Source organism: Rhinoderma darwinii, chromosome 9 (assembly GCF_050947455.1).
Source record: "Rhinoderma darwinii isolate aRhiDar2 chromosome 9, aRhiDar2.hap1, whole genome shotgun sequence".
Taxonomy (NCBI): Eukaryota; Metazoa; Chordata; class Amphibia; order Anura; family Rhinodermatidae; genus Rhinoderma; species Rhinoderma darwinii.
This window is the reverse complement of record NC_134695.1, coordinates 4930066-4946899: the sequence shown is the minus strand read 5'-3', so window position 1 is coordinate 4946899 and position 16834 is coordinate 4930066. Positions and strand designations below refer to the sequence as shown.

The 16834-nt window shown below is 44.0% G+C and overlaps 1 protein-coding gene across 2 annotated transcripts in view; it reads left to right on the top strand.

The window, feature by feature from the left end:
* The first annotated feature begins 7005 nt into the window (after window positions 1–7005).
* The window catches only part of LOC142660247 (uncharacterized), a 30994-nt gene continuing 21165 nt past the window's right edge, over window positions 7006–16834 (top strand). Inside the window, exon 1 of one of the 2 annotated variants that reach the window (XM_075836830.1) lies at window positions 7006–7065. The gene's annotated coding sequence lies outside the window, so the exon portion shown is untranslated. Of the gene's footprint in view, window positions 7124–16834 lie in introns of both variants that reach the window. The other variant, XM_075836829.1, reaches the window with a different exon arrangement.

The window sequence follows — 16834 nt, the reverse complement described above, 5'->3', positions numbered from 1 at the left end:
CCGGGTCGTTCCACCGAGAAGCTACGCACCACTTTCTAAAATCAGAACAGTATTCCTCAACAGGTCTCCTACCCTGACGTAAGGTCACCAGCTGACTCTCGGTTAAGGCAGTCCTGTCAGTCTCGTCGTAAATGAGTCCGAGGGCAGAGAAAAAACGATCGACGGAGGAAAGTTCAGGGGCGTCAGGAGCCAAGGAGAAGGCCCACTCTTGGGGCCCTTCCTGGAGTCGGGATATAATGATACCCACCCGCTGGTTCTCGGAACCTGAGGAGTGAGGTTTTAGACGGAAGTAAAGTCTGCAACTCTCCCGGAAGGAGAGAAAAGTCTTACGGTCCCCTGAGAACCGGTCAGGTAACTTGAGGTCGGGTTCTAGAGGTGAGGTGAGGGGTACTACTATGGCAGCGTCAGACTGGTTGACCCTCTGAGCCAGGGCCTGGACCTGTAGGGAGAGGCCCTGCATCTGCTGGGTCAGGGTCTCAAGGGGGTCCATGATAGCGTCAGCGTAGGAGAAATGGTAGACTAGGTATGGGCTTGTTATTATGTTATGGCAGGAAGGAGGTGAAGGGAACAAGTGAGCCCTAATCTACCCACCGCCCTGTCCCTGCCTACTTGCAACGACCCGCCCTAGGCGACAGGGTACAACTTGGAGGCGGTCCCTACGCTGACTAAGTGCAAGGGGATACAAACAGGGAACAAGCAAGGGAAGGGGCAGTAGCCCACGGAACACCGTGAGGAAATGGAGTGGTGAACTAGCCAGTCAGGATCAGGATGTAGTGGAGTATACAAACGCAGGAAGCAAGCCAGGGGCAGAGCGAAGCAGGATAAGCGGGAACTGAAGCAAGGCAGAAGCAGGCTGGAGCAAGGCAGCAGTGGGGCCAGGAATCCAAGAAGAATAACAAGCAATGAGGAAGAGAAAACGGCAGGTATAAATGGACAGGGGGCGGAGCTAACTCCGACTGACCAGGCCGCGATAGGCTCTCCCAGTCCTGAGCCTGCCACCCTGATTGGAGGGAGCCGGTGTCAGTCTAAGAGGTCTGGTCTCAGGTGTCGACTGATTAATCCTGGGAGTATCCACAGACGTAGTGCCTGGCAGATCCTTTACAGGCAGGAGCGTCATTTGGCTTTTGGAGCTCAAGTTTGCTGGATTCGTTTTCAGGTGGCATGTCGCATTTGCAAAGCCCCTGAGGGACCAAAGCAGTGGAAACTCCCCAAAAGTGACTCCATTTGGGAAACTACAGCCCTAAAAGAATTTATCTAGGGGTATAGTGAGCATTTTGATCCCACTGTTTTTTTGCTGAATTTAGTGAAATTAGGCTGTAAAAACTTCTATACATTTTTATGGCGTTCACCGTGCACTATAAATGACATATTTAACTCATTAACGACTTCCAACGTACTAGTACGTTGTTATACTGTAGTTAGGTACTTAACGCAATACAACGTACTGGTAGAAGCTGGGCCCACATCATCGCCAGCGGGTGTCAGCTGTATATTACAGCTGACATCCTGCTGCATGGCCAGGACCGGAGCTAGCCTCCGATCCGGCCAATTAACCCTTTAGATGCAGCGCTCAAAAGCGAGCATTGCATCTATGGTGTTTACTAGCAGATCGGAAGCCCGCAATGCAATCGCGGGGTTCCGATGACTGCTCTGGCAAGTACGGAAGCCTGCTAGGTTCCGGCCAGAGGCGGGGCCTATAAGGCTTCTGGCTGCAAAAGATGAGCCTGCGACATTAGCCGCGGTTGTTCAGCTGACACTGTGCTGTAGCGGCAAGGAACGGAGTTAGGGCCGATCCCTGCCGTCAACCCCTTAAATACCGCTATCAAATGCGATCCCAGCATCTTATTGGTTTGTAGCGATCGGCATCGACACAATGTGATCGTGGGGATGCCGATCATTACTATGGCAACCGGAGGCCCAACAACGGCCTCCTGGTCTGCCACGTATGATAGCCTGTTAGGCCCTGCCCAGAGAAAGGACCTAATATGATTGTTGTCAGTGAATGACTGACAGCTCTTATGCATTGCACTACATGGGTAGTGCAATGCATTAGAGTTAGGCCTCATGCACACTTCTGTGTGCCGTTGAACGGCCGCTAATGACGGTTCTGTGAATCACGGGCCGCACACGGATGGCTTCCGTGTGCAGTCCGTTGTTTCACGGACCAAATCAATGCAAAGGTCGAGACTGTTCCGTCACAAATGGGCAGGAGCAGGACCTACCCTATTTTTGACGGAACGGCCGCACGGTTCCGTTAAAACAATGGAAGTGTGCATGGCCCCATTGAAATGAATGTGTCAGAGTGCTATCCGTTAAAAAAACGGATATCACCCTGACGAAAAAAACTGAAGTGTGCATGAGACCTTAAGATCAGAGGTGCAGGCCTTCAACTCCCCTAGTGGGACAAAAAAGAAAAGTTGAATAAAAGCGTAAAAATAAAAGTTTCAAGTTAATAAAAACAAACACTGAATTTTTTCCTATAAAAAATGAAAACGTTAAAAAAGTACACATATTTGGTATCGCCGCGTCCGTAACGACCAAGACTATGATGTTATTTTTCCTGCACGATAAATACTGCAAACAAAAAAAAAACAATGCTAGAATTGCTTTATTATTTTTTTTATCACCACCCCTTCCAAAACATGGACTACAAAGTGATCAAAAAGTCGCATGTACCCCAAAACAGTACCAATAAAAACTACAATCTGTCCCGCAATAAACAAGCCCTTATACAGCTTCTTTGACTGAAAAATAAAAAAGTTATGGCTCTCAGAATATGGCGACACAAAAAAAATGATTTAAAAAAAAAAAAAAAGTGATTTGATTTTGCTAATGCTGCAAAACTTAAAAAAAATATATACTTATGGTATCGCTGTAATCGTATCAACCCACAGAATATAGTAAAAATTTCATTTATAGCCCACGGTGAAAACTGTCATAATTGATGGTTTTTGGTCACCTTGTTTGCCAAAAAATTGTATAAAAAGTGATCAAAAAATCACGTGTACCCCAAAACGGTACCAATGACAACTACAGATTGTCCCGCAACAAATAAGCCCTCACACAACTCAGGTGGAGAAAAAATAAAAACGTTCTGGCTCTCAGAAAATAACACTAAATGTGCAAATCGTTCCAAAAGCAGATAAGATCGGGCACCATTTATCAGTGCGACACCGGCCACATATCTGCGGGTTATTATTTATTTACTGCATTATTATACCCTCTTATTATGCCCTGATGTACTCCGCACAGATTACATATGCCCAACAGTAAAACCCACACAGAACAACGGCCAAGCTAATTCTGCACTCAAAATGCCAAATGGCGCTCCCTCCATTCTGAACCCTACAGCGTGCCCAAACAGCAGTTTACGTCCACATATATGGCATCGTCATACCCGGGAGAACACGATTAACATTTTATGAGGTATTTGTCTAAAGTGGCACAAACTGGGCACAACATATTGTGCACTAAAATGGCATATCAGCGGAAAATTGCAATTTTCTCTTTTCACCATCGGCTGCGCATTAATTTCTAATGAAAAAACACCTGTGGGGTCAAAGTGCTCACTACAGCCCTTAAAATGCCTTAAGGGGTGTAGTTTCCAAAGTAGGGGTCACTACTTGGGGGTTTGTTTTACTATTTAGCCCTGCAATTGTGGGTCAATGCTGTGAAAATAACCAAAATAGACCTCAAATGCGCATGGTTCTCTTCACTTCTGAGCCCTGCCATATGTCCAGGCAAATGACAACTGCCTTGAGGGGTGTAGTTTCTAAAATGGGGTCACTTCTTGGGGGAATCCACTGTACTCTGGTACTTCAGGGCTTTGCAAATGCAACATGGCGCCCAAAAACCAAGCTAGCAAAATCTGCATGCCAAATAGTGCTCCTGCCTTTCTAAGCCCTGCCGTGTGTCCAAACAGCAGTTTACGACCACATGTGGTGTATTGCTGTAATCAGGAGAAATTGTTTTTCAAATGTTGGGGTGCTTTTTCTCCTTTATTCCTTGTAAAAATCGAAAATTTCCACTTTTTGTCAGAGAAAATTAAATTTTCAATTTCACAGCATAATTCCGCTAAAGATTACTTTACAAGTGTTGAGGTGCTTTTTCTCCTTTAACCCTTGTAGAAATGAAAAATTTCTATTCCCATTCATTTCTATTGGCCACGGACACCTTTCAGTATTTTTACAGATGGGTGTCCGTGCTGAAAACTTTATAGAACCCGGATCGCGCTGTTAACCCCTGCCTCTGGTCTCAGAGACATGACCGGGACCTAATGGGTTAAGGTCCCGGTCATGTGATCGCAGGGAAAGCTTGTTGTAGCAACGAACTGGAAAGTTTGTTACTACAACAAACTGGAAAGTTTGTTGCTACAACAAACTTTCCCGGGGACCGATTGTGGGTGCTGCAGTCGGTTATAAGGCAGAACCGGAGGCCATATAACGGCCCCCGGGTCTGCCATGCACAGCAGCCTATGAGAACCAGCCGGAGGCTGGTCCTTATAAGCTTCCTGTCAGTGTGACTCTCAGGGTATGTGCACACGATGAGAGGCTTTTACGGCTGAAATGACAGACTGTTTTCAGGAGAAAACAGCTGCCTCGTTTCAGCAGTAATTCCTCCTCCTCGCATTTTGCGAGGCTTCTCTGACAGCCGTAAATTTTGAGCTGTGCTTCATTGAGTTCAATGAAGAACGGCTCAAATTACGTCTGAAAGAAGTGTCTTGCACTTCTTTTGACGAGGCTGTATTTTTACGCGTCGTCGTTTGACAGCTGTCAAATGACGACGCGTAAATGACAGGTTGTCTGCACAGTACGTCGGCAAACCCACTCAAATGAATGGGCAGATGTTTGCCTACGTATTGTAGCCCTATTTTCAGACGTAAAACGAGGCATAATACGCCTCGTTTATGTCTGAAAATAGGTCGTGTGAACCCAGCCTCAGCGTCACATTGACAGTTTATAATACATTGTAATGTATTATAGCAGCGATCAGAGCTGCCAGTCTTCAAGTAAAAAATAAAGTAATAAAAAGTAATTAAAAAGTCGCATGTACCCTAAAATAGTACCAATAAAAACGACAACCCGTCCCGCAAAAAACAAGCCCTTACACAGCTTTTTTGACTGAGAGCCGTAACTTTTTTATTATTCAGTCAAAAAAGCTGTGTAAGGGCTTGTTTTTTTGCGGGACGGGTTGTAGTTTTTATTGGTAATATTTTAGGGTACATGCGACTTTTTGATCACTTTTTATTCTATATTTTTGGAGGGTTGATGACAAAAAAAAATAGTGATTCTGACATTGTTTTTTTATTATTTTTTTTGCGGTGTTCACCGTGCGGGAAAAATAATATTATAGTTTTATAGATTGGGTCGTTATGAACGCTGTGATACCAAATATGTGTACTTTTTTTTTTAACATTTTCATTTTTTTTCTATAATAAAAGACTTATTATAGGAAAAAAAGCATTTTTTGTTTTTGTAACTTAGAACTTGTTTTACTTGAAGACCTGCAGCACTGATCGCTGCTATAATACATTACACTACCTAGGTAGTGTAACGTATTATAAACTGTCAGTGTGACGCTGGGAGTCACACTGACAGGAAGCTTATGAGGACACGCCTCCGGCTGGTTCTCATAGGCTGCTGTGCATGGCCGACCCGGGGGCTGTTGTATGGCCTCCGGTTTTGCCTTAAAACCGACAGCAGCACCCGCAATCGGTCCCCGGGAAAGTTTGCTGTAGCAACAAACTTTCCAGTTCGTTGCTACAACAAACTTTCCCTGCGATCACATGACCGGGACCTGATACTTCCTAATTTCTGCTCCTCAATAACTTATTATATACCAGGACAGTATTACCTGAATGCCAGGGGTCACATGATGTGGGTCACGACTGCCGCCATCTTTAGTACATTCAGTTATCCTATGGGTGTATTTCTACGGACAAATCTGTGGGCAATACCATTTTTATTATTTAGACAGAAGCAACTGCACTGATTATAAGAAAGGTATGTGAGCAGAATTTTAAATACATGTATATTAGAAATCGGTATGATTCCCTATTCTATAAATTTAATGGAAAAAATAAAAAGTGAACAACCCCTTTAATTCCTTTTACTGCTCCGTACTGTAAATCTCCAACACTCTTGTAGTGGCGGTTCACAGTATTACAGCCTTCTCCCACTCACTTCAATGGGAAAAGGCTGTAATAAGGTGAACTGTCGCAACGAGTGTGTCGGCGATTCAGTGTGAGCAGCAAAGGAAATGAAGAGGAAGCAGCGCTCCTACGAGCAATGCTGCCCCTTCAAAACAGCTGATTGGTGGGGGTGCCAGGAGTCAAATCCCAACCAATCAGATCTTGATGGCCTATCCTGAGGATAGGCTATCAATTTTTTGGGACTGGACAACCCCTTTAATGTAACATTTGGCCATACTAAAAACAACCTCACAAAAACGGCATAAATAAATGCAAAAGTGGCTGTGTGTGAATCCAGACTAACGGCGCCACTTAGGTAAATTAATCTTTGGGGACTTGTAGAGCGCCATGACGTGGGCCAAAAGTTGAACTTCTAGTTTATGACTGGAGTGAATCTTTAAAAATAATAATCAGCATTTTCTGGTGCAACCATCAAATCATGCAATACAATTGTGCTGTGCCAAGGTTACAGACATGTCCATTGGCACTGGCATATCATATTCTTTTTTTGTTACTTTAATCCATAAGCAGTTACTAGATTGAAAAATAGCTATATATCTTCTTGACACTCTAGGATTCCTACTAGCACATTGTTTTAGAAATATATACTAATTTCTGTAACAAAGAAGGGTTATCATGCGCGGCGCTGCAATAACCCGTCAGTCCTGATTTCCCCGCGGTAACAGCAGCCTGCACGGGAGTTATTCTGTTGGACCGCCCTCATAGGATTCGCCAGCAGAAACTCTCTGACTAAAACCACTTGTCCGTCGTCTTCGCCGCGTGACGTCACATACACGGCGCGTCTAGGTCGCAGGCTGATGACGTCAGACAACATGAAGCGGTTATGAGAAGCAGAGGCGGCGCAGACTGTTGAGGTAACTGGCGGGATCGTGGGGTGAACGTGCTGATATGTTCTTATGTATGCCAGACTAAGTATGTCACGGTTCAGTATACATGCTTACATGTTGTTATGAAAATGTATATTATTAATATTCTTAGTAGAGGGTTTATATAAAAAAATGTATAGTGCATGTTGGTAGTAATAATTGCTTACTATTAATACGTTTTAATTTTGATATATTATTTTAATGTTGTATATGTATTCCTGCAGGGCTGGATTAAAGGGGAAAATCAAACATTTCCCCAAAATAATCAAAACTTGTTAAAAAAAACAAAAAACACTTTCTAAAATATTTAAAGGCTATGTATACATTTTGAGGGCATTTTTTTTTTTTTTAAATAATGATTAGGTTAGTCAGGGTGTTTAGTGTAACTTTTGGAGATACCGCTGTTCTGTATTGTCTATATAGAAGAGCCGTATCGCTCGCTTTACACTGACGTCAGTCCCACAGTCCTACCGGGTTCAGTGCTGGCGGGTCAGGGACACGCAGGATCACATCTAAGACCATAATATCGCCCGTAATTACGGACCCATTCATTTCCATGGCCGACTGACACCTTCCCGTATATATTTACAGGAAGGTGTCCGTGCCGTAGAAACTTTCCCCCAAAAATAGGACATACTTTATAATGGGAGCACGACACGTAAATGCGGACAGCTGTCTGCGGCCGACCGTGCCGGTAATTTCGGGTTGTAATTACGAGCGCGATCTTGTGCATGGGGCCTAAGTTATGAACTTACAGGTGGTGACGAGCAGGATCCACCGTCACTGAACAAGTTAGGACCGCGAGACTGACGGAGTCACTATAAAATGAGCAATACAGCATTTCTATATAGAGAATACAAAACATCTGTATCCAAAAGTAAAAGATTTTTCAATAAAGACTAATTGCAAAGTTACACTAAACACACTGACTAATCTATTTATTAAAAAAAATAATGTGTGTATATATATATATATATATATATATATGCCCTCAAAGATGTTCATAGCCGTTAACATAAAAAAATTTCTGTTACCACACTGCCATCCACTGCTGCTCTTATTTGTACACACTGATATATAGTGATAACGTAGATTATTCTCTTAACCCATTAGTGACCGCCCCACGGTGTTTTTACGGCGGTCACTAACGGGCTTTATTCAGATGCAATAGCCTTTTTACTGTGTTGCATTGGAATAAATAAACAGAGCAGGGATCCGTTAAATGTCCCTGCTCTCACTACGTTCGGTAGCTAAGGGCTGGGAGCAGACCTGCTCGAACGAGCGAGATCGATATCTATTGAGTGCCGCATCTCAGTGGTTTTGGGGAGAGGGAGGGTGCTCCCTCTCATCCCACTGCACCTGGCGATAAGATTACAGGGTGTCGGTGTCTTTCTTGGCAACCGGGGAGCCTAATAAAGGCCCCCATGTCTGGATAGAACTGGAAAGCGCTACTCAAAAGGAAGGGATAAGCAGGGTACTGATGAGTACATTTATTTGCAAAAACGGCAACGCGCTTCAACGCAGAACCTGCGTCTTCATCAGGCCAAGTTTCCCAGTACATTATATGGTACTTTAAATGGTGTTAATAGAAACTACAACTCTTCCCGTAAAAAATAAGCCCTCACACCGCTCTATTGATGGGAAAAATAAAAAAGTTATGGCGTTTGGAAGGCGGGGAGTGAAAAACTAAAATGGAAAAGCAAAAAAGGATCAGTCCTGCAAAGGTCAATTTCTATTAAAAAAAAAAACAATTATTACCACACGTGGGGTATTGTCATACTCAGGAGAGATTGCTGTTCAAATTTTGGGTGGCTTTTTCTCCTTTATCCCTTGTGAAAATGAAAAAAAAAAAATCAACATTTTAGTGGACAAAAATGTTGATATTCATTTTCACAGTCTAATTCCACAAAATTCTGCAAAAAAAACCTGTGGGGTCTAAATGCTCACAATACCCCTAGAAAAATTCCTTGAGGGGTGTTTCCAAAATGGGGTAACTTTTGGGGTGTTACCACTGTTTTGGTCCCTCCGGGGCGTTGCAAACCCGACATGGCACTGAGAACCAATCCAGCAAAATCTGCGCTCCAAAATCCAAATGGCGCTCCCTCCCTTCTGAGCGCTGCCGTGGGTCCAAACAGCAGTTTATTACCACATATAGGGTATTTCCATAATTGGGAGAAGATGCTTTACAAATTTTGGGGTGCATTTTCTTCTTTATTTCTTGTAAATATTACAAATTTCAGTTTTTTCAGAAAAAAAGATTTTCATTTTCACAAACTAACTCCAATAAATATAGCAAAATAACTGGGGTCAAAATGGTAACTATACCCCTAGATAAATTCCTTGAGGGGTGTAGTTTATTAAATGAGGTAACTTTTGGGGGTTTCCACTGTTTTGGCACCACAAGACCTCTTCAAACCCGACATGGTGCCTAAAATATAATCTAAAAATAAGCAGGCCCCAAAATCCACTAGGTGCTCCTTTGCTTCTGAGGCCGGTGCTTCAGTCCATTATCACACTAGGGCCACATGTCGGATATTTCTAAAAACTGCAGAATCTGGGCAATAAATATTGATTGCGTTTCTCTGGTAAAACCTTCTGTGTTCCAGAAAAAAAATTTGTTACAAATGAATTTCGCCAAAAAAAAAATTACATCTACTTTGCTTTAATTCCTGTGAAGCACCTAAAGGGTTAAAACACTTTCTGAATGCTGTTTTGAATACGTTGAGGGATGCAAAGCCACTTCAGAACTAAACTGGCCCTTGTAAAAATAGCCTTTTGACATTTTCTTGAAAATGTGAGAAATTGCTACTAAAGTTCTAAACCTTGTAGCGTCTTAGAAAAATAAAAGGATGTCCAAAAAACGATGCAAACATAAAGTAGTTACTAGCTAACATTTCCAATATGTCTATTTTGGGTGGTATTACTATCTGTTTTACATGCAGATCCATTTACAAAAATACAAATTTTTGCACATTTTCTCGAAATTTTGGTGTTTTTCCACTAATAAATATTAAATATATCGACCAAATTTTTCCACTAATATAAAGTACAACATGTCACGAGAAAATTTCAGAATCGCTTGGATAGGTAAAAGCATTCTCAAGTTATTACCACATAAAGTGACATGTGTCAGATTTGAAAAAAATTGGCTGTGCCACAAGGCCAATACTGACTATGTCCTAATGGGGTTAAATATAGTATATATTTTTTTTCACTAAAAATAACTTTTATTTACTTTTTTTTTTACACATTTTATTAGTCCCCCTAGGGGACTTGAACCAGCGATCATTAGATCACTGGTATAATACACTGCAAGTATAGTGTCATTTTTACAGGCTCCTGCAACAGAGCGATCGCTGTTCCTGTCCGTTAGTCCTGGGTGTCAGCTGTAATACGCAGCTGACGCCTGCAGCATATGGAGCGGGCTCAGCGCATGAACCCGCCCCATATATAACCCCCGCACCACAACATGCTATTAAGTCGTGGTGCGCAAAGGGGTTAATGCGCAGCGAATGGTGCAAAGTGAAAATTCTAATTTTCCACTGATGAGCACAATATGTTGTGCCCCTGAAGACCAATACCTCATACAATGTTGAGCGGGTTCTCCCAGGTATAAAATCTCATATATGTGGATGTAAGCTGGGGTTTGGGCGTGCTATAGGGCTCAGAAGGGAGGGACCGCCATTTGGCTTTTGGAGCACAGATTTTGCTTGGTAGTAGTTCTGTTTGTGGTTTTGCTGGTATTTCCGTATGTAAAGGCAGAGTACATCAGGGTATAATAAGAGGGTATAATAATGCGGTAAATAAATAAGAATTCATAGATATGTGGCCAGTGTCGCACTGATAAGTGGTGCCCAATTTTATCCGCTTTTGGAACGCTCTGCACAATTTCTGTCGCAATATTCTGAGAGCCAGAACACTTATTTTTTTCTCCACCGGAGCTGTGTGAGGGCTTATTTGTTGCGTTACAATCTGTAGGTTTCATTGGTACAATTTTAGATGTTTTTTTGTTTTTTTTCTACAGTGTTTACCGTGTGCTATAAATAAAAATTTTACTTTATTCTGTGGGTCGATAAGATTACGGCGATACCATATGTATGTAGTTTTTTTTATGTTATGTTGCGCAATAAAATCACTTTTCTATATAATTAATTTTTTGTGTCACCATATTCTGAGAACCATAACTTTTTTATTTTTTCAGTCAAAAAAAGCTGTGTAAGGGCTTGTTTTATGCGGAACGGGTTGTAGTTTTTATTGGTACTATTTTGGGGTACATGCCACTTTTTTGATCAATGTTTATTCTATATTTTGGGAAAGGTGGTAACCAAAAAAAATAGTGATTCCGGCATAGTTTGTTTTAATTTATTTTTTTTACGGTCTTCACCGTGCGGGAAAAATAATTTTATAGTTTGGGTCGTTACGAACGCGGTGATACCAAATATGTGTACTTTTTTTTTTTAACATTAAAAGATTTATTATAGGAAAAAAGCTTTTTTTGTTTTTGTACCTTTTTAGAACTTATTTTTACACTTTTATAAAATATTTTTATTACCTTTTTTTTTTTTTACTTCAAGACCTGCAGCACTGATAGCCGCTATAATACATTACATTACCTTGGTTGTGTAATGTATTATAATCTGTCAGAGTGACGCTGAGAGTCACACTGACAGGAAGCCTATGAGGACCGGCCTCCGTCTGGTCTTCATAGGCTTCCGTGCATGGCAGACCCGGAGGCCGTTGTATGGCCTCCAGTTTTGCCATCACAACCGACGGCAGAACCCGCAATCGGTCCCCGGAAAAGTTTGTTGTAGCAACGAACTTTCCAGTTTGTTATAGCAATAAACTTTCCAGTTTTTGCTGCAACAAATTTTCCAACAGGGGTTAACATCGCGATCCGGGTGTCAGCGCTACTCCGAGACAACCGATCGCGCTTTTAACACCCACTGTAAAGCGCCAATGTGAATTTACTGTGGGCGGTCGAGAAGCGGTTAACTCTACTGTATTGTACGAACGTATTATATCCAAACAGAAATTGCCCTGACAAATTTTACTCAGAGGCTCTGTCACCAGATTTTGCAACCCCTATCTCCTATTGCAGCAGATCGGCGCTGCAATGGACATAAGAGTAACGTTTTTTTGTTTTTTTAAACGAGCATTTTTGGCCAAGTTATGGCCATTTTTATATTTATGTAAATGAGGCTTTCTAAAGTAGAACTGGGCGTGTTTACAGTAAAAGTACAACTGGGCGTGTATTATGTGTGTTACATCTGGGCGTATTTACTTATTTTACTAGCTGGGCGTTCTGACGAGAAGTATCATCCACTTCTCTTCACAACGCCCAGCTTCTGGCAGTGCAGAGACACAGCGTGGTCTCGAGAGATCACGCTGTGACGTCACTCACTTCCTGCCCCAGGTCCTGCATCGTGTCGGCCACATCGGCACCAGAGGCTACAGTTGATTCTGCAGCAGCATCAGCGTTTGCAGGTAAGTAGCTAAATCGACTTACCTGCAAACGCCGATGCTGCTGCAGAATCAACTGTAGCCTCTGGTGCCGATGTGTCCTCGCTCGTCCGACACGATGCAGGACCTGGGGCAGGTAGTGAGTGACGTCACAGCGTGATCTCTCCAGAACACGCTGTGTCTCTGCACTGCCAGAAGCTGGGCGTTAACGAACAGAAGTGGATGATGCTGATTCGTCAGCATCATACACTCCCATTCCCAATGCCCAGCTAGTAAAAGAATTAAAAACGCCCTGATGTACGCACATAATACACGCCCAGTTGGACTTTAGCAAGCCTCATTTGCATAAATACAAAAATGGTCATAACTTGGCCAAAAATGCTCGTTTTTAAAAAATAAAAACGTTACTCTTATCTACATTGCAGCGCCGATCTGCTGCAATAGCAGATAGGGGTTGCAAAATCTGGTGACAGAGCCTCTTTAATTTGGGACCCATGGAGCAGATCTCCAGATACTGCTTACTCCTCCAGAGAATTAGACTTCGCAGTGGATGCGGTGGCAGGAGGTGTGGGGAGGAAGTCAATGTTTTTGATTGCTTGGTTTTGTTCTCGTGGACCTCTTGCCTAATGGCATAAATATTATACTATGTACAATCTGACGTCTCCTCTGCCTATTGTTACTTCACTAGTTAATTTTGTTTTTATGACACTACAGAACTGTCATATTCAGCACCTGTGTGTGCTCTGTCACATTTATAGGGACGATGTTGTCCTATACATTTTATAGTTCATACTGCTGTAAATCAACGTTCTTTTTCATTAAAACTAGTTTAAAAAAAAAAATTGTTTTACTTTTGGACATACAGCTGTTCTGTATTCTCTATACAGAACCGCTGTATCGCTCGTTTTACACTGAATCCGTCAGTCCTGCGGACCTCACAGATTAAGTATTCGCGGGTTTTGCGTGTCTGTGACTTCCAACAATCACATCTAAGTTCATAACTTAGATGTGATCGATTACAGGTGGATTCTGCGTGTCAGACACGCAAGTCCCGCCGACACTGAACCCGTCAGGTCCGCGGGACTGACGGATTCAGTTTAAAACAGGCGATACAGCTGCTCCGTATAGAGTATACAGAACAGCTGTATGTCCAAAATTGTTAAATATTTATTAAACTTAACTTAAACTTATTTATTAAACTTAAATTTAATGTTACGTTTTTGTCCAACTAGGGGATTTGAAGCAGTGATTCTTTGATCAGTTGTATAATGCTTTGGAATACATAGTATTCCAAGCATTTATACCTGTCCGTGTAAAACTGACAGGCAAGCTATTAGGCTATGCCTCTGATGGCAGACCTGATTGCCTTTATTAGTCCCCCCACTCCTCCACCGCCGCTCTGCCGTGTCTATAGTGAACACCACCTTTCTGTGTGAGTATTTGACAAATGAGTGTTACGATTCCCCTTGTCAAAGGGCTGTGTCCCTACATACTGACAGTCTCCAACCATCGCTGACAGTATCACACTGTGTAGGGACACATCCTCTTGACAAGGGGAATGGTAACACCGATTTGTCTAATAGTCCTGGGTACACAAAGATTTTATGTGGAATACAAGGATTTCCTACAAGACATGTCAGGAGAGGGGACAGATCCTCTATAGATCCGGTGATTCACAAGTGAAGTCTTTTCTGATGGGAGTCGTTCTCTTTTCTTATCTTCTCCATCTGACAGACCGTTGTGGCGAGTTCTCCTGATGACTGCAGAGTTTCCTGATGAGAAATCTTTGCCCCTCGATTCTGCAGCCATTTTCAGCGTCTATAGCAACACAAAAATTTAGAAATTAAACACCCCCAAATTGTTTTATACCCCAGACCAAACCCCTAAGCAAATTAAGACCCCAGGCCCATACATTAAGGCCTCATTTACACGAGCGTGTGCGTTTTGCGCGCGCATCAAACACAGCATTTTGCGCGCGTTGGCATTGCGTTTTGACAGCGTATACGCAGCGTTGTTGCGTTTTAAACGCGCGCACGCCTAGCACGCCAGCTGGCCCAACCCCTGCTTGCTGGGAGAAGCAGGTTTAGCACCTTAATCTCCGCCTCTGCCGAGCTCGTCGATGTGTGGAATGTGCCTTTGTCATTATGTCGAGCAGGTGGCGTGTCTTTCTGACGACAATGCAATTGTCCATGCAGAATGTGACACGTGTTAGAGAATTGTGTGTCGGTCTGCATAACTTCTGCCGCATTAATGATGCTACCTTTGATGCTGAATATATCATAACACATGCAGGCAGCAGCCACACTGTCCCGGTTATTCCTCTCGGCCGATCTCTCTCATCCTGCCTTCGCGTGAGGGATACTTTGGCGGCATATTTGGAGTGTCGATCTGGAGCCGCACCGTGGGTGCGTGATGACCTTTGAGGGGTTCTCTGTTGTTTGTCGGCTTCCCGACACACGTCACATGTGGCCTGTGGTTTTTCTGTTTTTCGGGGTTGGTGTTGGGTTAGGGACTTGCAAAACAAGAGGAGTCTTGACGCGGGTTGCGAGCTTACATCTGTCGGTGTTTTGAGCAGGACTTTAGAAAGTTGGCAACCTTCTTTCTGGAGATAGAATGTTGTGTGGGCTAAAGTTTGGAAAGTGCAATTGCTAGTGTACATAGTTTGCCTCGGGGCCCATGACAGCACCTAAACGTCCACACCTCTTGCAAACCATATCAAACCCCGAGTGATTAACGAAAATCTCATATCACGTGTGTATGCATTGGACCCAAAGGCCAGAAGTGTGCGAGGGTATAGGCAAAGGAAATGTGGCACAAACATTGTGTTGAAGGGTATCAATGAAAAACAACACGAAATCTAACCATTCAACATGCAATTTTTTAATACTGTGTTTTGCAAAAACACAAACATTTTGCGTCAACCCAAAAACACCAACATGGTGTATAATATACATTCAAAAAAAAGCGGACGGGTATTTGCCAGCCCTGCAACAAAAACAACTGTGGCGTCAAAAATTCAGGCCTCCAACACACTCAAAGGTGTTGGTACTGGTGGCCCGGGGACGAATACGCCTGCATTTCAGCACCACTATGCTGGACCTGGAGCTGTGTAGGTTGTTCCTCGCCAGCATAGTGGTGCTGCTGTTGCCCGTGGTATGTTGGGCCTGGGAAGTGGGGAGCCATAGGGCGCATATAGGGATGCGGACGTGGTATCTGGGGGGCTGGGTGGAATGGGCCCGGCACCTGGGGCGTGGTGGCCGGCATGGCTGAACTGCGCCACTGCTCAATGGCCGTGAAGCACTGGTTGGGATTGTGGGGAGGTCTGAAGCGTCGATCAACGTTACGATCGACGCTTGCAGACGGCCCATATGCTCCATGGGGACCAGCCGGAGTAGGGGAACGATGCTTCGGCCAAAGGCGTCGCTCCCGTCCTCATCAGCGGCTCGCCTCAGATACTCCAGGACCCGGGTATCTACTTGCCCAGCTACGGAGGCCTGTTGAGCACGGGCCCGGCGAGTGCGGGCACGCACGGGACGCTCCTCTGCCGGAGAGGCGACGGCCCGTGCAGACTGGCCAGGGGCGGGCTCCAGGGGTGTCGGCTCTGGGCTAGGGGGCAGGACATGGGCAGCAGGAGGTTCCGGCAGAGACTCGCCAACGTCTGTCTCCTCTGTGGTATTCTCCAAATTGTCGGTGGTTCTATAATGAAAAAATTAAGTTAGAACAGAATATAGAACAATGCCCACACCAACACGATGGCAAACAGGACATGGGCGAACACACATTAGACACATGCAAAGGCAGAAACTCTTACGTGCGCATCTCCATGATGTCCTTCAAGAACATCAGCTGTTTTGTGTATATATAGGGTCGCTTGCGAGTTCCGCCATCCCCGCTGCGTCCCCTTTCACCCATTTCACGCCGGAATTGGTCACGGCAGCTCCGCCGCCGTGTTTTGATATCTTGGACTGTTGGAGTAAAAAAACACATCACGCCATCAGAACTATGCCCTCTCACTTAAATGAGGGGCCCTGCACTGCCAATGACGTGGTACACGGTGATGCGCCTGCTCCACAAAAGTTCTTCGTGCAAATACGCAGAAGACACATACAGGGCCCCAGTTCTTCAATAGGGATGACATTGCATTGACAGAAAATGCCTGGTACTCACCCAACCGACTGCGGTCCTGGGTTCTCCCACTCCTGGTCGAAAAGCTCCCTCGCGACCACCTCCCAGGCGTCCTCCTTGACCGTCCGGTTGTGGTACGCCTCCGAGCGAGTGTCCCAAATTGCAGGATGTC